This window comes from Prionailurus bengalensis, chromosome B3 (assembly GCF_016509475.1).
Source record: "Prionailurus bengalensis isolate Pbe53 chromosome B3, Fcat_Pben_1.1_paternal_pri, whole genome shotgun sequence".
In the NCBI taxonomy this organism is placed as follows: domain Eukaryota; kingdom Metazoa; phylum Chordata; class Mammalia; order Carnivora; family Felidae; genus Prionailurus; species Prionailurus bengalensis.
The window spans coordinates 111,661,104-111,677,728 of record NC_057355.1 but is presented as its reverse complement, the minus strand read 5'-3'; the positions used below and the strand labels follow the sequence as shown (position 1 = coordinate 111,677,728).

The 16,625-nt window shown below is 47.9% G+C and overlaps 1 protein-coding gene across 8 annotated transcripts in view; it reads right to left on the bottom strand.

Annotated features, from left to right (window-relative positions):
* The window catches only part of PLEKHG3 (pleckstrin homology and RhoGEF domain containing G3), a 41,673-nt gene extending 25,380 nt beyond the window's left edge, over positions 1 to 16,293 (bottom strand). For 2 of the 8 annotated variants that reach the window (XM_043556351.1, XM_043556352.1), the window contains exon 1: positions 16,046 to 16,293. The gene's annotated coding sequence lies outside the window, so the exon portion shown is untranslated. The remainder of the gene's footprint in view (positions 1 to 16,045) is intronic. The other 6 variants (XM_043556353.1, XM_043556354.1, XM_043556355.1 and 3 more) reach the window with 3 other exon arrangements.
* Between the last annotated feature and the right edge of the window lie 332 nt (positions 16,294 to 16,625).

Sequence of the window (16,625 nt, the reverse complement as noted above, 5' to 3'; positions counted from 1 at the left end):
CCCGCCCTAAGCAAATTAGAATCAGGGGGCAACCTGCCAACAGGGTGGCTACCCCAAATGCAACTTCCTCTCTACTTCCAAGCATGACCATCCAGACCCAGAAAAGTGTGTAAATGTGAGCAGCAGTGCTCCCCACCACACCGCTTAGTGAACTGCTTCCATCCATCAAACCACTCTGGCCTTCCCCGTCTCTCAGGCACTACAGCAAAAATGTTCCAATACCCCTCCTTCTTTACCCAGGACGCTGATCTTGGGCCTGGTGCCTGACCCAGAGAAGTTAACAAAGTGGATTTTCTTCTATAAGGCAGACTGTATAGGCTCTCACAACAAATGGCGACTCTCAAAGGCAGCCAAGCCCTTTAGACAGCAAGGCCTTATACATTTCCCTTCCCGGATCCCTCTCCCAGAGTCCAGGAGGGCCCCTCTCCACCCCACAGCACCTGTCTCCACCCCCAGGGCCCCTTCCCTTCTAAGAGGCCTCAACCAAGGAGGCCCAAGAAACTCATCCAACCAGTTCCCAGGTGGGAGGAAAGGAGCTGTCTCCCTTAGCTGAGAGGTTAGGAGACCAGAATGCAGACAGGAGGGGCGGCTGTCACCAAAGTCCCTTTTCTGGGGTGAGGGGATGCACGTGGCATGGTGCAACACAGGCTGGGCAGCACAATCCCGCTCCTGGAAGAGCAAGGCCTTGACTCAACATTTAAAAACATAGTCAAGTCAGGGTGGCAATCTGCCCCCTGAACTCCCTGCTCCTGTGGCCCGGAGATCCAGAAGTGGCGGGCACAGCCCCTGCCTGGCAGTGTCCATCCGGGAGGACACAGGGTGGGGGAGAACTTCCTTTCACTTGCTGACCTGCCACCACTTGATTTTATCCAAAATAACCACCCTCTGTGGATTCTGGGAAAAAGAAACTTCAGGAAGAAGTGGGAGATTAACTCTGCTTTTCCCAGCGCAGAAGCGCTTTTGTGCTGGGTCGCTCCAACACTGCGGCCCCTTCTCTAACCAGCCAACTCTGAATGTTCGGAAATCAGAAGGCCCTCTGAAACCCCCAGGAGAACCGTCTACAGTCACCTCTAAAACAGGAACACGGGACTGTCTTGCTCTTACCCAGCCACAGTTGACAAATCCACTAGAAGCCAGGGTAGGATAAAAGAAAACAACAAAAAAAAACCCCAGCTCTCCGACACCTACATGGGGTTCCTCGGTTTCTGAACCTCCAAGGGAGAAACCTACCTTTTGCCCCCAAACCTGAGGCTGGCCAGCTTTCACGGGGTAGTTTGTAAAGGCCTGGAGGCCCAGAGCTGAGAGTCAGGCCCCCTTGTACCCCCTGGCCTGGCCTCAGCCAGGTACCTACCGCCTTCCTCAAAAGGGCTCCCATCGGAGCACCGAGAGGGCCACCTGGGGCCCGGGAGCTGCGCCCTCCCAGCCCCGGCAGCCGAGCGGTTAACAGGCTTGGGGCGAGCAGCGAGCTGCCACCAACAGCCTCGGGAATTAAAGTGCCCGCCGCCTCCTGCAAAAGCTCTTCAATAAATGTCCTATTCAGAACCAGTTCTGCGTGTGGGTCATACTTTCTGCATTTCTTTCATTCCTGATGCCTGGGGGGCCCCCCGACGGAGGAAATGAGGCTTCTCACCCTAATTCAGCAGGCCCCAGCGGGGTGAGGACCCAGGCCACAGTCTGGCAGGTATGCACTGCCCGGCTGAGGACATGCAAATATCTAAGCAATTAAACACAAGGGGACACCAACTGCAGGAAGTCAAATACTGAAGACACTTGAACAAAGCCAGATCATTCACCAGCACAACAATACTCCATTTATGTGGCTCCTCCCCCACCCCAGGCCCTCAAAGCCTGAGGATATTAACCCTTGTCCTTACAACAGCCAGGGGCACAGGGAAGAGGCAGGTGGGCAGCAGGCATTATTAGCCATTTTACAGATCAGGAAACTGAGTGGCTCCCGAAATGCCAGATTGGAATACCAACTGGCACATTATTGGGGTGAACCAGGCATTGTGCTGGACAAAACCTCTGTGTAGTCTCCTCACAACAACCTCAAGGTCCAGAGCCATGGGCTCCTTTACCCAAGGCCCAACAGGGAGGGAAGAGGGGAAAGCCAAGCAGGGTTTCCTGGAATCCTGCTTCCAGAGCTCTTCACCATTCCTCGAAGTGGCCTCAGGTGGGGCCTTAAGAGATGCAGATGGAACCCCCTGAGCCCACCTTGTGGGAACGCCCTCAGGCACTTTGCTCAGAACAAGTTCCTACACTGAGGGGCAACCGCAGAGAGAGGGCAAAATGGAGTCACCTGGGAATTCATAACTCCCTCCTAGAAGCTTCCAGGAACGGTTTCTGTGCCCGTTGAGGGATGGCCCAAGGACCAAGCGCACTGGCTGCCCTTCTCCACCCCGTCACAGTGAAGGGTACTCATCGGCACTGCAGCTCAGTGAGTGGCAAGTACCCTAAGGAGTCTTCTGTGAATGCTCTGTCCTCTTAACTCAGTTACAGCCTCCTGCAGTTACGGACCAGATCTTGGGGTGGGGGGTGGGGGGTGGGGGGGTGCCCTCTTTCCCCCAGGTCTTCTGGCACTCAAATGCCTACTACTGATTTTGGCAGGTGTGCAAGCATATGCCAGAAAAAGGCCACAACGAAGCACACGGGTGGCTGGTATTTTCTGAGCTCTTACGGGAGAAAAAGACCTTCCCTAGAGGAGGCCCAGAAAAAGGTTGGGGAATGGAAAACCAAGCTGTTCGCCTCGTCTCTGCTGCCTGGTCAGACCCAACCCAGCTGAAAGCTGCAGCGTCCAGGCTGAGAGGACTTCCTGTCTGAAAACAGGATTACTCAAACTCACTCACATTTAGTGGCGATATAAACTGCGTGCCAGGTCCTGAGAACATGGCAATACGTAAGGCAGAGCCTTGCTATCAAGGAGCTTACGTTCCCAGTGGGAAGGACACAAATGGTAGGCAAATGACTAATATATTTCTGGGTAGTGATAAATGTCATGAAGAAGATAAAGCAGGGAAAAGAGTGTGAGTGGGGGATGGGGGCGTTGTTTGGTCAAGAGGCCTGGGAAGGCTCGGAGGAGGGGACTCTGGGGCGGAGTCCCGTGTAAGAAGAAATCATACCGCAAAGTTCTGGGGGAAGAGCCTTCCAACAATCCTTTCCTCCACTCCACCTCAGCCACTGACCCACACATTTCATATGTCCCAGAGCTCATCATCACCAGTAAGTGCAGACTTCCCAAATATACTTTTAAGCATCCGACTCTTTGCAACCGCTGAGGAGGAGCAGAGTATGAATGTTACTAACCCCACAACAAAAAGCCATCACAAGGGAATAAAGAGATGGAACAAATTGGTACTCCAAGAGCTAAAATAAAACTCTGAGCAACACTTTGAAAAAGTACTAAACAGAAATGAAATATACGATATTGAAATTTAAAACCCGATACATATGGGCTGGCTCAGTCAGTAGAGCATGCGACTCTTGATTTCAGGGTTGTAAGTTCAAACCCCACATTGGCTGTAGAGATTACTTAAAATTGAAAGAAAAATCCTGGGGTGCCTGGGTTGGCTAGGTGGGTTTAGCATAGGACTCTTGGTTTCAACTCAGGTCATGATCTCACAGTTCATGGGACTGAGCCTCGTGCTGACAGGGCAGACCTTGCTTGGGATTTTCTCCCTCCCTCTTTCTCTCAGACCCTCCCCACTGTCTCTGTCTCTGTCTCTCTCTCCCTCTTTCTCAAAATAAATAAATATTTAAAAAATAAAAATAAAACATTTAAAAACACTTTAAAAAGTCTTTAAAAAAATAAATAAAACCCAATAGGTAGGTTAAACAGAAAATTAAACACAGCTAGAGAATTAGTGACATGTAAAGAAAAAAAAAAAAAAGCCTAAGTAAGTCATCCTGATTTCAGTGCAAAAAGAGAAGATAGAAAATATGAACAGAGAGATCCAGAAAGTTCCAGAACAAAAAGGAGAATGGGAGAGAGGCAATTTTCAACGATGGAACATACATGAATTTTCCAGAACAGAAGGTAGACATTTGTCCTCTGATTGAAAGCACACACAAGTTAAATTTAAAAGAAGGCTACAGGGGCGCCTGGGTGGCTCAGTCGGTTGAGCGTCAGACTTCGGCTCAGGTCATGATCTCACAGCTCATGAGTTCGAGCCCCACGTCGGGCTCTGTGCTGACAGCTCAGAGCCTGGAGCCTGCTTCTACTTCTGCGTCTCCCTCTCTCTCTGCCCCTAACCCACTCGCATGCTGTCTCTGTCTCTCTCAAAAATAAATAAACATTAAAAAAAATTTTTTTTAATAATAATAATAAAATAAAAGAAGGCTACATTTAGCTATATCGTGCATAGTATAAATGGAGTACACTGAAGACGGGAAATAAATATCTTCAAGGATTATAAGGAAATACCACAAACAACTATATGCCAATAAATTAGATAACTTAGACAAACGAATTCCTAAATGACACAAATCAATGACTGACTCAGGAAGAAATAGAAAATCTGACAAGAACTGTTCACAAGTAAAGAGACTGACTAGTAATTTTAAAATTCTCAATAAAGAAAAGCCCAGGACTAGAGGGCCCCACTGATGAATTCTACCAAACCTTAAAGAAGAATTAATACCAATTCTTTACAAACTCTTCCAGAAATACAAGAGGAAGGAACACTTCCCAACTCATTCTAGAGGTCATATTACTCCAATATCAAGACCAGACATCACAAGGAAACTATAGTTTAAAATCCCTAATAAATAAAGATGCAAGAATCCTCAACAAAATACTAACAAATTGAATCCAGTAACACATAAAAGAGTATACACTATGACCATATGATTTATCCCAGAAATACAAGATTGGGTTAACATCCAAAAGTCAAGATATTAATAAAGTACAAAAACCACCCGATAATCTCAGTAGACCCAGAAAAAATATTTGACAAAATCTGACACCTTTCCATAATAAAAACACTTTCACAAACTAGGAATAGAAGGGAACATTCCCATCCTTACAAAGAGCATCTACAAAAAACCTACAGGTACTTCGTACTTAATGGAGAAAAACTGACTGCTCTTCCCCTAAGATCAGAACAAGACAAGGATGTCCCCTCATGCCATTTCTATTCAACACTGTACTAGAGTTGTAATCAGGGCAATTAAGCAGGAAAAAGAAATAAAAGACATTCAGACTAAAAAAAGGAAGAAGTAAAGCTATCTCTGTTCACAGATGACACAATCTTGTACATAGAAAACCCTAGGAAATCCACTGTAAAACCATTACGACTAATGAAAGAGTTCAGCAACATGGCAGAATATAAGATCAACCCATAAAAATCAATTCTAGTCCTACACATTGGCAGTGAACAATCCAAAAATGAAATGAAGAAATGAAACAATACCATTTATAATAGCAAAAAGCATAAAGTGGTTTGGAATATATGTAACAAGGAAAATGCAAGACTTGTGTACTGGAAACCACAAAACACTGTTGAAAGAATTAAAGAAGATCTGAATAAATGGAAAGACAACTCATGTTCTAATGCATCAGAACATTTAACATTGCTAAACTGGCAATACTCCCCAAATCTATGTATAGCTCAACATAATCTCTGTGACAATCTCAGCTGGATTTTTGCAGAAATTGACAAGCTGATCCTAAAATTCCTCTGGAAAAGCAAGAGACCCCGAATAACCAAAACAGTCCTGGAAAAGACCAAAATTGGAAGACTCACAGTTCCTGATTTCAAAACTAACTACAAAGCTACACTTACTAAGACTGGCTATACTGGCATAAAGGCAGACATGTAGATTAATAGAATTGAGAGTACAGAAATAAAACCTCACATTTAGAGCCAACTGATTTTCATCAAGGGTACTAAGACAATTCGACAGGAAGAGACTTTCAACAAGTAATACTAGGACAACTGGATATTCACATGCAAAAGAATGAATCTGGACATCTGGTTTACACCATACACAAAAACTAAGGCAAGACGTATCACAGATCTAAATGTAAGACCAGAAACTGTAAAATTTTAGAAGAAAACATAGGAAGAAATCTTGCTGAACTTGGGTGAGCAATGGTTTCTTAAGTATCAAAAGCACAAGCACCAAAACAAACAAATAAAACTGATATACGGGACTTAACCAAAATTAAAAACTATAGTGTTCCAAAGGGCACTCTCAAGAAAGTGAAAAAAAAAGAAAAGAGAAAAAACAAATTACAAAATGGGAAAAAATACAAAACAGTTGTAAATCATATATTGGACAACGGACTCATAACTAGAATATGTAAGGAACCCTAACAACAACAATAAAACTCAATTTATAAATGGGCAAAGATTTGAATAGACATTTCTCTAAAGAAGATATGCATAAGGCCAATAACCACATGAAAATATGCTCCACATCATAAAGCATTAAGGAAATGCAATCAAAACCATAGTTAATACCACTCCATAACCACTAGGATGGCTAAAATAAAAACAATGTTCAACAAGTATTAGCGATCATGTGGAGAAATTAGAATGCTTTGCACCCTCCTGGTAAGAATGGAAAAGAGTCCAGCTTATTTGGAAAACAATTAAGCTGTTTCTCAAAAAGCTAAAGAGTTACCATATGGCCCAGCAATTCTACTCCTAGGTATATACTAAAGAGAACTGAAAATATATGTCCATACAAAAGGTGAACATAACCATTCACAGGGTGTTATTCATAACAGCCAAAATACAGAAACAGCTCAAATGTCCATCAACCGATGAAAGGATAAACAAAATGCAGTATATCCATACAATGGAATATTTGGCAATTAAAAAAAAATGAAGATCTGATAACATTCCACAACGTGGATGACTCTTGAAAACATCAAGCTAGTCATAATAAAATACATTTTTATGAACTCATTTATGTGAAATATCCAGAATAGGCAAATGCATAGAGAGAGAAAGGAGATTTGTGGTTGCCTGGGGATGAGGGATGGGAAAAAATGGAAATGACTGCTAATAGGTATAGGGTTTCTTTTTGAGGGGGCATAAACTGTTTTAGGATTGGACAGTGGTAATGGTTGTACAACTCTGTGAATATACTAAAAACCACTAACCACCTTACATAGATGAATTTTAAGATATGTGAAATGTCTCAATAAAGTTATAACTCAGTCAATAGAATCTTAAAAGTAACAAGTCAGTGGGGAAAGTATAGACTCTTCAATAACTCGTACTGGAAAATTTGGCTACTCCTCTGGAAAAAGAAAATCAGTTTGATCTTACAAGGTTGAATTGTTCTCTACCTTGCCTGGACATAAGTCACCTAGGGCATTTCATAACCATGCCTGGGCCCCACCCCAAGATATTTTTATTTTTGTTTTTTAATGTTTTTATTTATTTTTGAGACAGACAGAGCAAGCGGGGGAGGGGCAGACAGAGAGGGAGACCCAGAATCTGAAGCAGGCTCCAGGCTCCAAGCTCTCAGCACAGAACCCGAGGCAGGGCTCAAACTCACAGGCTGTGAGATTATGACCTGAGCCGAAGTCAAAAGCTCAACTGACTGAGCCACCCAGGTGCCCCAAGATATTATTTTATTGGTCTTATCTGAGGTGATACTCAGACATCAGTACTTTCTTTTTAAAGCTCCTCATAAGGCTTTAGTGTGGAGCCAGAGCTGAGATCCAATTTCATATAAAATTTAAAATGAATTTAAAATGTAAGCATGGGAAGCAAAACTTAAATTTAAAATAATACATTTATAAAATCAGAGCAGGAGAGGATTTTTTGAACAAGAGACAGAAAGTATAAACAAAAGATTGGTAAATCTGACATTAAAATTAAAACTTCCTTATGAAAACTGACATTATTAATAAAGTTAAGACAACCCACAGCTCTATGTAACGAATATAATATACCAAAGATTAGTTATTCAACATATATATCTTTTAACTCCTAAAAGACAATGGCAATTAAAACTCTGGAAAAGTATACAAGAACCGATAGCACGTGGGAGAGGCGTGGGGGGTACGCATGGGAAACTTTTCACTGTGTTCTCTTTTGCAGTTTGAATCATGCGGATATATTATCCAGTTAAATACAAAGATTTTTTAACGTAAAGGGCAAAGACTCATACAATAACACGATTGGCCAATAAACAGGAAAAGTGTCCATCCCTACCTGTAATCAAAGTGTAAATTTTATTTCTTTTGAGAGAGCGAGTGTGTGCAAGAAGGATAGAGAGAAAGGGGGAGAGAGAATCCCAAGCAGGTTCCTCGCTGTCAGGATAGAGCCCAAATAGGGGTTTGATCCCATCAGTTGTGAGATCATGACCTGAGCCCACATCAAGAGCCAGACGCTTAACCGACTGAGTCGCCCGGGCACCCCAAAGTGTTAATTTTAAAAACCCTTTTATTGGGGCACTTGGGTGGCTCAGTTGGTTGGACATCTGAATTGATATCAGTTCAGGTCACGATCTCCTGGTTCCTGGATCCAGGCCCACGTTGGGCTCTGCACTGACAGCAAGGAACCTGCTTGGGACGCTCTTTCTCCCCCTCTCTCTGCCCCTCCCCCATATGCAATCGTGTGTGCCCACACATGCTCTCTCTCTCTCTCTAAATAAATAAATAAATAAACATAAAAAAAAAAGAAAAAAAGAAAACACTTTTTAAAAAATAATTTTAAAATACCATTTCATACCTACCAGATTGAAAGACAAAAAAAAAAAAAGTTAGCGAAATAGGAGTTCTCTTATTTCTGGTAAGAATATAAGTTGTTTACAAATCATTTGGGGACAGTTTCACAGTATCTTGAAAAGCACAACTTATGACCCAGTAATCGCACTGCCGACGTACTTGGGAGAGAAGACTGACATGCATGTTCAACACGGTATTATTTGCAGTGGTGAAAAAAATGTCCATCAGTAAGTGCAAGGTGATACAGTTCTACAACAGATACCACACAACCGATGAATGAATAAATGAGATTTAAATATACCAATACGGGAGCGCCTGGGTGGCTCAATAGGTTAAAGTCCAACTCTTGGTTTCCACTCAGGTCACGATTTCACAGTTTGTGAGACTGAGCCCCGCATGGGGCTCTGCAATAACAGCGTTGAGCCTACTTGGGATTTCTCTCTCCCTCTCTCTCTGCCCATCCCTGCTTGCTCTCTCAATAAGATAAACATTAATAAAAAAAAACACACATGGATAAATCTAGGTAACAATGTTGGATAAAAAATTCAAGTTCAAGGAGAACACATTGAACGTGAAGCTATATAGGTCAAAATTAAAACAACACAATACCATATGCTACTTATAGACAACAGTGTAAAGTATAAAAACATGCAAAGGAATAAGAAACATCATAGTCGGGAGAATTTTACTTCTGGGGAAGGAGGGAAGAAAATTTCCCCAAGAGATTGCATCTGTAACATTCTATCTCCGCAATAAATGAGAGAGGTAAGGATGATACAATTACCACTTGCCGGGTCTGCACAGTGGGAACACAGCGGGGCTGGGTCAGGGTTCCAAGGCAGGGGCGGGCCGTCACCTGAAGACTGACTAGAACAACCGGCACCAAGGCCACACACGGAAGCACCTTTCAGCAGCATCCAGAACCAAAACAAAGGAACAAAGCTTCCCTGGGAAAGAGGCCTGGGATGTTTGAAACTGCAGCTCCTTCCTCCCTGTCATTTTCTGGCCTCTGAAAGTGCTGTGTGGCACCCAGGCGGATGCTTAAATTGTAACTGTACTGAAAGCATTCTTGTTTCTAAGACGAGTGCCCTTTGGGATACCTGGCAGGCCATCTGGGCGCAGCTGAATTAGGGCTGGACCTGCTTTACTTGACTAGCCGGATGGACCCCCCTGAAGAGAGGGCTGTCCAAAAAGCCAAAAAACTCAAGAGAGTTTTAAAAAAGTCTTGGATAAAGCGGTGCACCTGTGCCCCAGGGTCACTCAAAAATTCAAATCTCATCCCTGCCAAGTCTTGGCTGAGTGCTCCTGGACACATTTCCAACCTTGGGTGGACTGCGTTTGCTTATCTGTGGCAGTGGGTAACACCACTTATTCTGCCTTGTCCAGAGGAGTAGTGATATTATTACTCAAGTATCAACACTTTTAAAAGTTGTAGTCAATCTGGTTGGGAATCTTTTAAAAATGTTACACGCTTCCTTGCATGCCTTCCTAAACGGTCAAGGGAACATCATTTAACCTTTTCTGGACGACTCAAGGTCACAATTACCAGCAGAGCATCACTTATCAAAATGATGACCACCTGCCTAAGGGTCATTCCTCCTAAGGAGATCCCAGCTCTTAAGCAGGTACTTGCCCTTCCTGCCGTTCCGACCTCTGTCCACTCTTACTGTCAACTCCCAGTTGCTCCGTGGGCATTTTTCCTCTCTATGCTGGTCTCTTTACAGCCTTTCCTTTGCTGCTTCCTTTCAGCTGTCGGCTTGGAAACGGGATGACACAACATATACATAAAAGTTAAACAGAGTCTGAGGGGGCTGGTGTGAAGAAAATCGTAGGAACTGGAGTCCTGGCTGATTAGAGGTCTTGACTATATGCAGATAAGCAGGACCACAGGTAGGACAAGTCCTGAGGAGCACACAAGAGGGGACCCACTGCCTTCTGTGGGATATTATGGGACATATCATGGGATGAACTATATTCAAAACCACAAGCACCCCTTCTGTCCACTTTGCATGGGGGCAAATCCTGCCACGGGCCTGGCAGGACTGGTCCCAGGGACTCCAGTCAGCACCCTTCCACTTTTCCAGGCTGCGGGAATACAGAGCTGCCTGCCCCTCCATCACAGCAGCTGACCACAGGTTAACTTCCCCAAATATCCTAGGCATTTTTAGACAGGAATAGAACATTTGTGAAGAATGTGAAAATTTCTTTTAATTCCTAAGGTTTCATTACACAGCAGCAAATATTTACTTATACACCAAGTGTTTATTGGAATCCTACAATGCAGGAAGCAATGTGCAGGAATTGGGATGTAGCAATGTGCAGGACAGAGAGAGGCTACATGAATACTGGTTCCCTTTTCTTGTCAACACTTGCCAAATGTTGCTCAAGAACCTCCAATTTACGCACGCGCGCGCGCGCGCACACACACACACACAGTCTTGCAGCCTGGGGAGTAAAGGATATGAATTTTTGAGAGCTTCCAATACCTGTAGTTCCAGCTCTCCTCTTGAGATGCTGTTACACAGTAAGAACTAGACTTTACTCCTCTGGCATCCCTCCCTCTATTCTTAGCCGGACCCCAGCAATAATCAGCAACTTCAAGGACTCTCAAACTGTGTTTCCCAAAAGGTTGCATGGACGGCCACCATTGCGCCCACTGGAACCTTCGTCAGGACCTGTGTCCAGCCCCACAATCTGTTCAGCAGGAAGCAGAGTGAGAGTCCTTAAAAACCCATTTCCCGAGCTTAAACCAGGGCTCCCTCCCCAAAGGCCAGCAAGACAACCATAAAAAGTCCGGCTCTCCCTTTGCCTGTGTTCCCAGATGGCAACAGCCTACCCAGGTGGGCCCTGACCCCCGCCGCTGTCTTCTTCTCCCAAATCCCATGGAACAAAACCAGGAGCAAACGAGACCACCAAGCCCAGATTATGCTCAGGACGGGACCTCGGCACAAGCTCATCACACCCTGTTGATTACACTTTATACGGTTCTGTTATACAGGAACAAAGATGAATCAAGCACTCTCTCCTCAGAGAGCTTCTAATCAAAATGAGGAGCAAAGAGCAGAGAGACCCAGTTCACAAGACAGGCCTTCATCCCGGGCAGCTAACCCCCAGAGCGGCTGCTAGCATCTCGATGCACCTCCTTCTGATCATGGGGTACAGGGCCCTGCCCGGTTTTCCTTCTCCTGACTTACGGCCACCCCAAATCACAAAAATGCCTGTTTGCAACTTTCTCTGAGGCCAGATTATAACAAGCCCTATGCAGCCTCTAGGCACCAATTGGCAGGCCCAGAAAACCCCGTCACCACAGGGCCTGCCTGCTGTCCTGCGTGTGCCACAGGGCCCTCAGGGGGTGTGGTCTGGCTGATGACCACTTCCCTGGGCCTCACCCCCCACAGCCCATCCCTGCTTCCTGAGCCAGGGCAGGGCCCCCAGGAAACCGCTCACCACAGCTTTGACAGCAGTCTTAGATCAGGCCCCTCCCTTTGAGGTCCGTGGTTCCAGCTAAAAGAGACTCCTCAGACTAGCCGGGCGGATGCAGCACAGAGCTGAACAGTTAGAGTCCAGGCAGAACCCAAGATAAGCCCCCGTCACAATCCTCTTGCCACCTACGCAATCTGCCCAGGCCTCCCCTCCCCTCCCCCTCCTTCATCTTCCCCACCCCTTTCACTCCCTCTTGGAACATAAGTTATCTGTAGGACCCTGGGAGAGGGGCGGATAGCCTTCCCAGCTGTGAGGCAGGGCGGAGAGGCCAAGGACCACGGTGTGATTCATCAGGGCTGTTTAAAAGCAGGGGGATTTCCAGGGCAAGGGAGGGCCAGGGCTACCCCCAGCTCACCCGTCGCCTGGGAAAGAGGCACACACCTGGGAGTCCAGCATCCTCAACCCCACCATCCGGAACCTAGGATAGGGTAGAAAAGTCTCACTAACGAGAAAGCTTACGCTAACCAAGGTTTCTGTTTTTACCTCCCTCCAATTCCCCACCCCTGCCTAACACTTGAAATGCAAAGCCTTTCATTCAGAGTCCTTGGCGATGGCATTTAATATCTTGGACTACCCCTGCACAATTTGTGTGGAGAAATAATAAGATTATCATGTATTGAACACCTCTGTAGGCTGTGCGAAGCACTGAACATTGGTTCTCATTGTTCGTGGTCACACAATACCGTACGTGGTAGGAACGATGACTAACGCCATTTTACAGGTGAGAAACATAGACTCAGAGGTTAGCACCGCAGGGCTAGCAAGCTGGAAAGCTGGGATCCAAATCCAGGTGCACCCAATTCCAAACCCTGCCCCTCAGTTCCACAGTGGGCTGCTTAACTGGGTTTCAAGCAAAGAGACAAAGGGAAATACTTCCCTCAGGCATTATCTCAAATATCCCTTGTTCAGGAGGCTTCCCAGGCCACCCCATCTAAAAATGCCATCTCACCCCTTCCACGGTAATGTGCATCCACCTTCCCTATCCGTGTTTCTGCTTATCGCTGACACGCTTTCTATTCACTTTCTACCTTGCTTTACTGTTGGCTTCCCCCGCTAGAAGCCAGTGCCACGAGGTCAAGGATTTTTGTTATCCTTTGTTCACTGCTGTGTCCCCTGCATCCATATTCATATACAGTAGGTGCCAAATAAATGTTGAATAAATGAATACTTTAAAATACACCTTAAGAAGCATAACTGGAAGAAGAAAAAGAGGATGATCCATCCATTCAGGGGAAGAAGTGAGATGAGAAAAAGAGAGCAAGTTAGGAGCCCTAAGAGGAGTCCAATTAAGAGGAAATGAAGGTCTGCCAGGTCCCCTGTGGACTCCAGTAAAGCCTTTCCTGCTGGCAGTAGTGATTTCCAGCTGCCAAGGCCCCAGCCTGAGGGCTTCTGCTGGGGAGGGCAGGCAGGCAGCCCTGGAACAAAGGCCTATGGACACGCAGCTGGCCAGAGAGGCGGCACAGAGCAGAGGCCTGGGCCAGAAGGGCAGCCTGGGGTGGGGGGAGGGAGGCAAATGAGGAGCTGAAGAGGCCCCTCAGTGCAGCTGCAAAGGCAACACCCTCCCAAAGCCAAGAGTCCCCTCAACCCCCAACACAACAGAGAATAGCTAGATGGCGCCACAATTAACCCTCCAAAGTCAGCACCGGGCCTGGGCTTGTGGCAACCCCTCCAGGCTTGGAGCCAGAGCCTTCACAAAGTTCTGGGAGCGGGGGGAGGTGAAGGGGCCAGCCACAAGTCTGGAACACAGTCCCTGTTCCCCTACAGCCCTGGTCATCACTCAGGCCATGGCCTTTGGCCTCCTCCTGTGTAAACACAGTGACCCTGGGTTAGCTGTGGATTTGGTAAGCCAAATGTTTACCCTGGAGCTGATATCACAGGCCACGGATGTAAACTTCCACCATAGGATCCTGGTATCTGCCATCTCCTATGGCACATATGGGACATATCCAGTAACTGTAAAGCTCTTGAGAGTTCCTCCCAGTCACAGGGAACTCTTTATTTTGTACAGGAGCTCATGGAGCACTTTCCACGTCTCTGGCTTCATCTGATCCTTACCACAGCCTCTATAGGAAACACAGGCAAGCACCCCACTTTACTCCAGTGGAAACGGGAGTCTGAAAGATGTGTGACATGCCCAGGTCATGTTGGAGAAAGCATGGATTAGCCAGAGAAGGAAATCTGAGTTCTAGTCCCTATCTGGCCAACAGGGATAAGGCTCAAACCACCTCACATCTCTGGGCTCTGCAGCCTTCATGTGTAGATAGAGCAGGCTAGTCAGAGGTGCCTTCCAGCTCAAGCGAGTCTACCAATCTTTAATGCTATGCAGTAGAGCCAGGATTAAAACTCAAGCAAAATCCTGTGCTGGACTCCAAGGCCATCGCTTGTCGGCCTTGGCTAAGATCAAGTGGACTCCAAGGCTAGTGCTCTTTCCACTCTCCTTAATAGGCCACGTCTACTAAAAGGCAGTGGAAAAGCCCCGCAAAACAGCTTTTAAAGCACTCCCTCTGCTTCTAGGACTTGGTTTACCCAGAGCAGGATATCCAGGGAGCCAAGGGGTTGCCCTGCCCTCAGGGAAGGGAAAGGGTTCAGCAGCAGGAGTATTAACAGCAGGCTTAGAAGGACGAGATGAGGCACCCCAGGATCACGGGAAGGGATGAATAACAGAACGGGTACATCTTCCTTGGATTCTTACTCTCTAGGTTTTGTGCTGGGGATGGTTGGAATGAAGTCAATCCCAGCTGAAGTCAATCAGGATTCCACTCTCAGTCCAGCAAGGAAGGTGCTAGAAAGGCACTTTCCAAAAAGGAAAGCAAGCGATGTGCTCAAAGGGGAAGTCCTCCTGGGCTGTCATTACTCTCCCTACTTACTATTTCTTAAGCAAGGTCGATGTGATTGGGCTGCATGAAGAGGCAGGGCTGGGGAGACTCTGGGAACCCCCAGTCTAGGGTTCAATGTAGTATGATGCCGTCTGAGTCGCCTCACGAGGGGCTCCGGAGCAGAAGACAGCCTCCTTCATCAGCCAACAGTTTAGCAAATGGCCTCAAGAATGAAACCCTTGCCGTGGCCACTGAGACCGCCTCCCCACCCCCACCCCGGGCCACACCTCTCCAGCCTCCTACCAGTACATTTCCCACTCCGTTCTTCCTTTTGTTTTCAAAAGCAGCGCCAAGGAGTAAAAGTAGCTACCGAAAAATGTCCCGAAATTTCAAGTTTGCACGTCTTATCCTAGCTTCCCAAACCAAAGAGCTGAGAAGAGAGGAAATTAACCAAACAGATTTCAGGAGTGGGTGAGGTCGAGGTAGACAGTGGCAGTCAGTGGCTTCTATGCCTTCGGCTCCCGACACCTCATTTCTGGCACCCCCTCTAATCCCTTCAGTACAGGAGGAGAGATTCCCAACAGCGAGCACCGTGTGGCACCAACCCGGAACAGGCTGCTGGCGCCCCTTGGGCTCCCTGGACCAAAGGTTGGGGTCATTCCGCAAAAGGGTCCACCCGGCCCGGGGCCCACAGTCCGAGGCAAGGGCCAGCCCTAGGGCGACCGAGCGCGCAGGGGGAGCCGGTGGGCGCAGCCTCGCGGGCTTCCCCACTTTCAAACGGGGCCTCCCGGAGCCACCTGGCGCGCTCGCTCCTTTTGTTTCCGGGGTGGGGGCTACAGGACAGAAAATGTCTCCGTGCACGAGCCTCCCGCGCACCGGTCCTCTGCCGGGAGGTCGCCTTGGAAGGCGCCAACACGGCCCCGGGCCCTCCTCAACCGCCCCGAGTCCTCACCCCGCGGGGGGCTGGAGCGAGGGCCCGGGAGTGGGGAGAGGGGGGTCTCGGAGGGGCTCTAGGCGCTGCCGCTGGCGGAGGGAGAGGGGAGAAGCGAGGGGCACTCACCGCACGGTCGCCACCACGCTGGGTCCGGCACGCTCGGCGCGAGAGGCAGCCCAGGTGCGGCCGCGACGCGGGCGCGAGTTTGAAAGTCGCTCTCGGCAGTGGCTGAGGCTGCCCGCCGCTCCCGCCCACTGCCCAGCCCCTCGGCTGTCCGGGACTCGGCCCGCTGCAGGCGCGGCCCCCGGGGACCCCAGCCCGCGCGCGCCTTCCCAGCGCCCGGCAGGAAGTCGGGGCCGGGCGAGCGCAGCCGGAGCTGCGGCGGGAGGGAGGAGAGAGGGAGGAGCGGGCCAGGAATTTTTCCAGTGGGTGGAGACTCGGGCCCGCCGCTGGAATCCAGCAATTGGCGGCTCCGCGGGGACCCGGGGAAACTTCGCGACGCGGCGAGCTGGAGCCCGGGGTAAAGGGGATCGTGCGCCGCTAATGATTAACCCCGCAGGTGGGGCGAGCGCGCCGCCCGGACGGTGACCGTCCCGCCCCACGCGAGCGGCTCCCGGGCCGCCTAGATGTTCGTAGATTCAATGACGCACGTGGTGGGGGTCACCCCGGTGTCATAGCCAAACATCCCTCTTTGTGCGGACAGGAA